Raw genomic sequence first — 11,201 nt, 5'->3', positions numbered from 1 at the left:
CTCCGATGTGCTTAACAACAAAAGGTAGTTCCAACCACGTTAAGCGTATTAATAATTACACGGTAAATTGATAAAGTTGTCCCGGGGTTTGCTTCGACCCCGGTGCCGCGTGCCTTTCAAAGTTTGCATTGTGTTACAGGTTACACGGGTCCAAGTTACTCGGTCACAAGTATGCATATACAATTTGTTTCGTTTACGACGCTACACCGTTCGGTAAATACGGTGGAATCGATGCCGAGAAAACGGGACCGAACATTCTTGCGTGTATCGAGACGCATGCAATTATCGGGGTAACCGATCGGAACAAACAACGAACGATGTATCCACGTTAATTTCACGAACGATGGTCGATCTTTTACCAACGAGCAGCTTTTATCTCGACTCGTCCGTTCCCCAGCTATCATTGTTTACGCGTATTAACGCGATCCATTGACACGGTAGCATCACCTGGACGAGAAGAAATCGAGATAACCTCAAAATAGATGTAATTTTCATTCCCTCGAATGTTGCGCGAACGATAGATAAAATCTTGTATAGTTATTTCGTAAGCCTCGAACGTTATTTCACGGGGTACTTACTTCGCGACGATCCGCGTTGTAGCAAAGGTATCGAAAGCTTTCGCTACTTTGCTCCAAAATCGACCGATGCAACGGTTACCGGCAATACCTACTACACCGCCTACGTTCTTTTTCGGATCAGCCTGCAAGGATAACAATATCGAGGCACCTGTCGCGATTGGACCGATCGAGATACAATATCAAAGGTATCTAAAGCCTTCGATATTTTGCTCCAAAACCGACGACTACAATGGTTACCAAGAACACCTTCTACAGCGTTCACGTTATCTTTCGAATCATTCTGTACGGATAACGATAACAAAGGTGTACAAAGCTTTCGTTACTTGGCTCTAGAACCGATAAACATTGTACGAAGGTTACCACGAACACTTTGCGCAGCATCTACATTTTTTTTGAATATCGAAACCGATCGAGACTCGATACCAAAAGTATCCGAAACTTTCTCTTACGGTATTTTACTCAGAGTTCGATAAATACGAAGATCGCGAAGAATCATTTTCACAGCAATGCCTTTCGCGAGATCTACGTTTCTTAATCGGCCTAAAGCTCCATGTCACGATCGAACTCATCGCGATGCAATACCAAAGGTATCTAAAAGTCAACACTGTTCAAAATTCAATAAACTACGAAAATCACGAGGAGTAACTTTCACAGCAATGCCTTTGCGCATCGATCTACGTTTTTCACTCGGCCTGTAGGGAAAACGATATCGATTCGTCCAATCGAACCGATCGAAAGACATTCGAACTCGGCGAGAAGCGTAGCTCGAGGAATACGCGATGTCGAGAACGCGTTACCTCTCGCTAACCCTACCCATGGGAGTAGGGTTAGCCCGAGTACTTCGGATTCATCAGCCGTGGTAACACCGAGGCTTACCCCTGCGCAGCCGACTTAACCCGAACCCGATGGAACTTTCGCGAAGTAGATTATCTTGGCCGCTATCCACCGAGGCGCGCGTACCGCCCCGTAGACAAGACGATCTTCAAAGCGGGGAAACAGGAATTCGGTATTAACGCGACGCGGTTGGTCTGCGAAGTTTTGCATTCCGCGAACGACGAAACGACGCGACGCGACGCGCCGGGTTTCGAATCCTCCCGACGAATAAATCCTCCGTTCCGACCGTTTAACGCGCGATTCGAATCACCAGGACATCGAAGTTTATTTTCATAGGCGTACGTCGTACGAAAAGAAAGAAATCTCGTCGGGTAAACATTCCCTGCGATTAATTCTGCGAAAACGCCATTCGATGCCTGGAAATTAAAGCAACGACAATATTGTCGCGGCGGAACGAAATCGAGCTGATCGCGGGTGCGTTCGTCGGTTCGAACGAAAGTGTGCGAATTTTTTACGCGGCACGAGAAGAATAATAAACGCGTCGTTGTACCGGTTTCGAGTCGACGGAGAGATCCGAATTTTAAGCTCTTGCATTCTTCTTCGTTTTCCAAGGTCCCCCGAAACCATGTTTCGAAGTTCGCGTGACTCCGGTAATTGGAAGAATTCGACTCGACCCTTTCCAGAATCGTAGCCCTACGAGAACTCTCGATCTCGTTTCGAACCACCGCGTTATCAACGGGATCGAGTTAAAGAGATTTCGAACGTCCACGGATCGATGAACTCGAACCGATCAACATAATTTTTCGCAACTTCGAACGAACGGAATCACGAACGTGGAAATCGTTCGAAGAAACTGTAACCACGAGGATGTGGATAACTTGCCAATATTATAATTAGAGATCCGTCGCGAGGGGTCGCGGACTGATTAATCTACATGCAAGAATTCCGTGGAAGACAAAGACCGAGGAAGAGGAGTCTCGTTCCCCCCGTCTAATATAACCTGTCTCGAAGATTCGGCAACTCGAAAATCAGGGATTCCTGTTTGATCTCGGGGCCCCCCCGACACTTGGAATCATTATGCATACCTCCGTCGATTCCGAGCACGGAGCGGTGAAACAACTTTCTCCGTGGAGAGAGAGAGAGAGAGAACGGTTCAACGATTGCCCGGAGGACGAGGACGCCGCGACGAGTAGACGAAGGGAACGACGAAGACTTCACCGTTGTTTCTCCTTCTCTCGGGGTCTTGCCACCCTGCATAATGCATCGCGCAACGCCGTTAAGGCAAAGACGAAACTTCCCTGACGTGGAACGCCAGAGGCACACACATCGCTCCGCCACTTGTCTCCTCTTGCCCTCCTCTTGAACCCTTTCTTGCTCTTTCCCGGCTGGATCCACCCTCTCGTCCCGCTTTTGTCGAATTATTTGTTTCTTTCCCCGCTTTGTTGGAGATGCGGTACAGCGCGATCGTAGCGAGCGACGTTTGTAATCGCTTCGAGTGGGAATACAAAGTTCCGGGATTTACGTCGAACCACCGAACGAAACCGTGCGTTCTTACGGTAACTAACTCGTGACCCAGTGCGCTCTTCTACGGTTACGAGTCGTCTCGCTTACGAATCGCAACCCTTGTCTCGAACATCGGGAGAACGATTAGTCAGAATTGCGCAGTAAGCGCGTAGTAGTTCGTGACTGTGAATTTTTTACGAGGAGTACACCGAAAAGTCTCCGACTCTGTAATTTTAATTCGAGTAGAAATATTTCGTTAAGTTAGAGAGGGAAGTAGTCCTCGAAAGAGGTCTCTCGATATTATCTGGTCGACGATTGGTAGTCTCTTGTAACGTTCGCTTTAAATTTGTTACCCGAATTCGGATACATCTGTTGTATAATATCTCCAAATTCGAATTAGAAAATTTCGAAATACGATTCTTAATAATTCCAACTGTGAAACTTCGAAATGTAATTTTACAGACTCGAGGAATTGTATTTTAAAATTAATTCCACGATCGACGAAGAAAGAAATGATTTCCCAGGCACACGTGATATTTTACGTTCGCTGGATTCTTCTAACGAATCGTAATACCGTAGAGTACACCTCGCGAGGATATCTCGATCTCGACGCGTCTCTATCGCGTTAATTCGTAACAGAGATAACACGTTCGTGTCGTCGCCGTTAATCGAAAACCGCGTTCGACAATTACGAAACAACGGGGAGGATTGGTGAAACGGCGGAGAAGTTTTCTTCGATAACGCGTACCGTGCCGTTAGGTAGAATGAGAAACATTCGCGCCATTAGGTAGAGCAATGTTCGCGCTCCAGTTATAGCACCGAGGACTAATTTCTCGGGGAAACATGCCTCGTCGAGGGTGTCCATGCACGATAAAGCGAGCTGCAGGGCCTTGTACTCGGACGTCCAATCAAAAATGCATACTGGCACACGTTGCTCGTCGCGCCGATCGCGTCGCACACAATGCAGCTGGCTGCATCGAATGCCTCCGAGCTGTGCAGTACGCGTGACACGCGTGACACGCGGCACGTGTCTCGATCGCCCGATCACTCGCACATCCCGAGTTTCTACACGTACGAGCGTATCCGCGTTATCGTGTCAAAGTTATTCCGCGGGAGCATCGAGCGCGTTCCAAGACGACATTACCGCAACGCTGATCCAGATTTCGATGATTCCGGGTGTTAACAGCGCGTTGTCAACGCGTCCAGCGATTAATATCTACCCTACGCCGTCTCGTACGATTTCTAGATTCGTGGACGTTGATACGTTCAACGCGGATCAACGGATTCCTCGAACGCTTACGAAGATACTCTTTCGAGCTTCGATCGACGAGGTCGACATCGATACGATATCATCGAGGCGGGATAGAGCGACACGATGAAAAATGGGAGCAAAGAATTACCAATGTGCGTTCAGGGACTGCGTACACCTAGGTGGTAGGAAAAGTTGGGTTTTCACTATTTTTTTTTTTTATGAAAAAAATATTTTACGAAGAGAGCTGTAAATACATCTTATAGTGTACAGTTTAGCGTATATTTCCTGTAAGTTTTATTTATAAATCTTCGATAATAAGTTACGTCGAAATTGTTTTGTAGAGGCTGCTCGGTGACGAAAACTTCTACGGTACCTATAATATTATATCTCTTGTAGTTTTCGTTCGAAACAAAGCACTACGATGCGTCCGATATAGCCGAGAGAGGGGATGAAATAAAAATTTCTTCAGAATTTACGATGCTCCAAGGGAATCGTTGATGTTGTTCCGTTGGAATTTTTTCAAAAGGAACCTTTTTCGTTCGCGGACACCGTGAAACTTTCGTTCCATATTAACAAAGAGTTTTCGATGAATTGTTAACTCGTTGTTTCGTCGTAGGGACGCCAAGTGGTCGCAGTATTCCGCAAAGAGAGAAGAATATAGTGAATTACGACGCAGACCTTGGTAAACTGTCGTCGTTGGAACGAACTCGAACATTAAAGTCGCATTACGCGGCTTTCGACGAATGATTAACAATTGTCAACGCTAATGCGGTATCTGCTTTCGATCGAGGGCCAGACCCTCGCACTCCGCGCGAACTAAATGTATTTCCAACAAATTGGATCGTCACGTTTGTTTATGAGGGAGCAAATGTTTTACCGTAACCGCGGTAAATTGTTTACTCGTCGAAACAGTCGATGGTGCGCGCTTTTAATTTACGGTGGTCCCATTGTCGTTCGAAACGAGCTTTCGCGAAAAGCACACGCACCGCGAGCACGAGGAAATTGGAACGATTACGCGCCACCTAAACGAAAGACGAAACTCGCGACGAACGGTGCATCGTGAAAACTATCTTCCTTCGTTGATATTTATTACTGGAATCGCGATTTCATCGTATACCGTAAAACACACCGAACGATAAAAGATGACCAATAAATAAACCGATGCGATTAATTACTTTATCGATTTCGAGATAAACGAACCTCACCTGTTGCAATTTTTACTTTAATTCGATGCACGAGCTGGAATAAATAAATTCACCGATAAAATATCGCAAATAAGAAAACGATCCACGTTCCTTTCGTGTATGTCCAAGTTGATACAAGATTCGGTGTGCATTGAGTCGCGTAACCACGTGACACGTTTTAACTCTTTTAAAATAAAATATTTCAATGGAAACGCGTGTTATTTAAAAGTCGGTTGTATCGTTGCCGCGATGTTTGCAGCGCGGAGAACCATCGCGGTGGTTGAGAGGAGAACGCAAAAAGGAGTCGGTAATAAAAAAAGAGGAAGTAAAGTTAATTTATAAACACGCGGAGCTTGCGAAAAACCACAGCGCTACGCGTTCGCGACACAACAGAGTTTTCATAAGCCTGTAAACAGTACCTGCAGATATTCCAAAGTTTCTCGCGGACCTTTTAATATTCTTAGCACACGCACGGTCAAAGAACTCCGGTTTGTTGGAAAGCGTTACTTTCCGTTTACGACTTCGGGGTGAATAGACTCGCGAGTTTATGTCGGATTATAAACGCTTTGGGAACCGTTTCGCCGAGCTGTTGGAAAAGTATCGACCAGCCACCCTTCGTATTAATAATAAGAATAATAACGGAACGTCTCCAGAGCACCGGAATTACATGCAATATGAAACGAGATATCGCGGAGGCATTTTAAATACAGAGAAACGAGATACAATTATACGTTGTTATCGGCCTAATCTCTAAATGTACGAAGAAGGGACTACGACCGTTCGATAAATTAATATCTGCGATCGATCGATTTATTGTTTCCGTTACATTTTCTACGCGCTTCGCTCAATGACTCCGTAAACGGTACTTGGCGAAGATCGATTCGAATACGATTTCAATGACTCGTATTACGTGTAATTAATATTAATCTGAATATTCACGGTCATGTAGCCATGAAAAATCGAGGAGTTCAGTTGTGAGGAGCGGCCTCGAGCGGCCAAAATATTTGGCGCGAACCTTCTTAATCTTCGTCCGATCCTAACAGCGAAAAGAATTTCTCGTTACGGTAGAATATCAATTGCGTAGACACACATTGGTCGAACGTTCTATTCTATAAACAATCTGCTACTATAAACAGTACATTTCCTATTACAATATTCTATGAAAGCGCACAAATTTTTTATTCCCTTCCGAAGGAATCTATCCACAATTATTCGGTGTAAAATATACATAGCACTTTGAATAACGTATCGTAATATCGTCAGTAGTTTAAACAACGGCCAAGAAACGAACAGTCGATACAAAACCAACGATATCAATAACGAAGTTGCACCAACTCTTTTCGAGGCATTTACAGCTTTGTAAAAAGGGCTCGAATGACCACGAAACTGGTTGCAACGTTTCGCGATTTAACCGCCAAAAAGTTTGCAATCCACGTACGTTCGCTTTCCTTAATTTCATTGAAACGAAGGAGAACGGAACAGTATCGTTTCTTCTTGATTTTTGATTCCACGCATCGAATTATCTACGAACAAATTGTATTCGTATTATTCCGTTCCGGCTCGAGTGCTAAATTAAACTCGAGCGTTAACCACTTGTTGTTCCATTGTATGAAAATTCTCTGGTGCGAACACTTTTGTCTCTCAATTAGTTCGTACGACGGAGATCCCACTGTGTTCACCTTTACCGCGGAACAATAATATTTACGCGTTTCTTTCTCGTTATCAACGGTCGTTTCAGCCTTTAAGCCGCGATACGCGTACTCGTAGCCCGCGTAACATCGTTTAAAAATAATCACGAGCAACGATCCGGCCGCGATTACTCCTAAGGAAAAGATTACCGAATACCGGGACATACGTAGAAAAAAATTGAACCGCGAGCGTTTGTTCGTCACGTAAGTCGTAGTTACCTACGTGCTGTCACGAACGAGCCGATGTACTTTTTAACGTGTGACCCACACGTGGTAAAAAAAGTGTACGCGTATACGGAGGAGAAAGGAAGAGGAGGGTTGCACACGAACCGACGATGGTGGTACATAAAACCGCCTACGAAATTGTTGCTCCCTTGACGGAAATAGTGTACGCCTCGCTTACGGAATTTCGGACGTTTTGCGACGTTCATTATTCAGTAGCAGTCGCACTTAAACGAGACCACGTAGTCGCTGTGATGTATACGCCGCAAAGGAAAAGCTCGTTCTTTTTCTTTTTCCTTTTTTTTTTTTTTTGTCTCGTTTGTTCCGCGCACAGCCGCGTGTAATATTTCTAATAACCCCGGGCCCGTAAAATCCATTTTTTACTCCTGATTGCCGAAACACCGAGGGAATTGAAGCCGATACGCGTAACATTTCCCCGCGGTTTCGATCGAAATTTCAACGTCGGTCGTTCAAAAAAAGAAAAAAAGAAAAAACAACCAGCCGGGTTGTGGGGGCAGGGATGACGAAGAAGAAACATTTGCATCCTTTTTGCATAACGAATACCCAACAAGAAAAGAGCGAACAAATTTTTTAAATTGTAGCGCTCGTAAACTGGACGAGAGACTCGCGGACGTTATAAAAGGAAAAAGGAGTAGAAAGAAAATGCGAAACGTTCGCGGAAACTCGCTCGCCTAATGAATAAGTCATTTTCTCTCGTGCGGTGGGATTTTTACGCAACGCGAGTCATTCGAGAAAGAAACGTCACGGTCTCGATGGGTTCGTTCGGTGCATCGTAAAATTCATCGAAAGTTTCACATTCGGGAAAAGTGATCTTTCAATCGACCTTTTAACGGCTCGCTTCGATGGCCTCTTAACGTTAATAAATACTGCGTGATTAATATCGCCGGTACGAAACGCTCCGTTTTCATTATTCGCAAATATCGACCTATACAGATTCGTGTGCTCCGTTCGCAGAGCATTCCTCCGATATCAACCGTGCAATGAAACTTTGAAAGTATTAACGTAAATACGTGTTTGTAATATGCCACCTACGGAGCGACGATATCGAAACCAAATGCAAATTTGAAATGGTTCCGCCTCGGATAAATTGTGTTCGCTATCGCGGTATTAATTTTACAGCGGGGGAGATCCGTGAAAAATACAAACGTTGGATTGATATTAAACCGTGTGCACGAAGTGGAACACCGGTTCGAGAACGAAATTCGGTGGAACGCGTACGATGATCTCTCAGAGAAACAAGTAAGGATACTTTTGCCAAATTTTCGTGGAAAACGTATCCCCGCCAAAGGTGCGCCCCGATATTTATTTATTCCGATCGAAATTAAATCGATTTAAATATTCATTTATTCTCGTCGGCGTTTCGCTTAAAATCGATACACAAAATTCTAAATAATTCAAGAAAGCTGGTACTGTACCCTCGTTTCGTTACTACTGATAAAGTGTACGGTGTTTAAGCACGGGACAGAATGGAGAGAATTTATACAGGAAATCTCGAAACGGAAACGCGAAATCCGACGCAATTTAGGAAGGGGACGGTAAAATAATTTAGGAAGCTTCCACCGCGGTGTTTGTCGCTGGCTTCCACTTTCAAATAGCATAAGCCACGATGTACAGATTTACACCGTTTGCAATGAAAACATGTGGGCCGAAAGTCACGCCGGAACTGGCACTCCGTTGGCGACGGATCACGGTAAAGTTCGCGGGAGTCGTTGTCAACGAGATAAAACCTAAGAGATTACCGTCTTCATGAAAACGAATGTCCAGGACACGAGGAAATTCGAAAGAAAGAACGATTTAAATCGGTCGTTGTTTCGAGGACCGAGCTACCGTATTACACACGCGCCGAACGTTCTTTATCGTTTCGGTAAACGTTTCGTCGCCGGAATACCCTCATCGAGGATAAACGTTTCGCCGTTTCGTTCGGAGAGGTTTCGAACGTTTTACGCGTACCGATAATTGCCTAGTGAAACGCGACAGGTGTATAAAAAGAATCCGTACAAATTTCAAGCTTAGAACTTGAGTTATAAGTTGAATCGAATTTCGTTCGAATGACTTTCACGCGTTTTGGTACGGGAAATTAAATAACGCGTATCTCGCGAGATTTTTTGCAAAGTTTCGATACATAAAATGCCTTAAAGCTTGTTTCGATGCAGTTTTAACGCAAACTGTAGCGACTTTTAATACTTAGAGAGCCATTTAACGTCTCGTCGGTTTCGTACAAGTGATACGTATGGTATGGAGTGTACTCCTAATGAGAGTCTGATTTCAGAAATGTATTTTACACCATAGAAAACGGAATAAAAGTATTTATAACAAACGCGTGTAATCTATGTGGTTCCATTTCCAAGTTACAATTATTTTCGGGAAAATTTAAATACTTCTTTGGCTCGTCGAACGAGATCGCCGGCGGTCGACAATACCTGGAATTCTTTAACGCTGTATGGAAAATCAAAAAAGATTCCCAAGTAGGCGTGAATTGCTCGAACAATTAGAAAGTAAATTACTCGTAATTTGTACCGTTTTATTTTTTCTTTCTTTGGTATCGAATCTGTTTCGGTGTACACCCGCGTGGTGTATAAATTAACAAATTCACTGAGCGTGTAATAGGATTGACAAATAAAAGCTAAGCGGCTGTCTCGCGCAGCATCCAGTTACACGTTCACCCTTTAAATAATTTCGTAAACTCACTGACCCGATTTGACTGGTACCGATAATGTACGAACTTTCAAGAGGTCAGAGCGTATTGTTTCACCGAATCTGTTAATTAAATAGCATTTCCGGGACCGAAGAGCTAACTTTCGGATAGAATACGCCGGTGAAACATTATCGAGATGGTCCCATTGAAGCAAAGTGCACCCTTCGTTCCGTACGACCTGGGAACCGAAATAAATTACCGCTTGAACGCCGAACGTGCTCGATTCGTTCTGCGGGACGAGATCCTCGCCGATTCCAATTAACCCTGACCTACCCTGACAAACCGAACGAAACGTCACGAGTGAGCAGCCCAATTCGAGTCCCTGTTCGCGGCACACCACTCCGTTCGAGACGGAAGTAATAAAATGTGAAAGAAAATAAGAAACATTTACGCAAGTATCTCTATTACTTCTCCTTGTTCTCGTACGAATCTTTCGTACAATCGAATTTACGCTTCGGTTGAATACCTCGTTCGAATAACAGCCGATTAAATTTCACGAAAGCGTAGATCGATTTTAAAAAAGAAATACTCGATCCACGTTACTCGATAACGATGGTAATCGTCCAATCTTCCTCGAAACTTTATCCTCCTGTTCCGTTTCGTTCGATGTACATCGAAATAATATAATGGCAAAAAGAAAAGAAACAAAAAAATAGCAAATAATATTTTAAACGATGAAAGACTCTCCGACGAGGAGGGACGATAGTTTACGTAGATTAGCGATACTTGTTCGAACAAAAATTGTACCTTTTCTCGAGCGATGTCGCTGGTTCTCGTGTTCAGAAGCAGAAATATGTTCCGATTACTGATGATTCCCAGCGCGATATTTTCGCGTATCGATCGTAACGAAACTCGCCGAACGAAAGAACAATCGTAGACAGTGGGGAAAAAATGTTCGAATCGTGCAGAAAGACACCAGAGGATACGCGAAATCGTGTAATTTCCAGCTTGAAAAACAGTTGTATTTTCAACGAACGATGTTTATTATTGGATCAGAGATGTAATCCTCTTAACACGCTCGAACGTTCGTGTAAGCAGCTTTTACGGGCACGAGCTAATGCATCGCCCTGAATATCTCTTCGCGTAGAAATGAAATTGGCTGGTTAATAGACGGATAAGGTAGCCCCGGCGTTTCCTACAAATCGAGCACCGCTCATCGCCGCCCCTTGCTTTCAATCCACACTCGCCAAGTTACACGCTGACGGCAGCGAATGTCTATGACAG

This window comes from Ptiloglossa arizonensis, chromosome 11 (genome assembly GCF_051014685.1).
Source record: "Ptiloglossa arizonensis isolate GNS036 chromosome 11, iyPtiAriz1_principal, whole genome shotgun sequence".
In the NCBI taxonomy this organism is placed as follows: Eukaryota; Metazoa; Arthropoda; class Insecta; order Hymenoptera; family Colletidae; genus Ptiloglossa; species Ptiloglossa arizonensis.
This window is presented reverse-complemented; position numbering follows the sequence as displayed.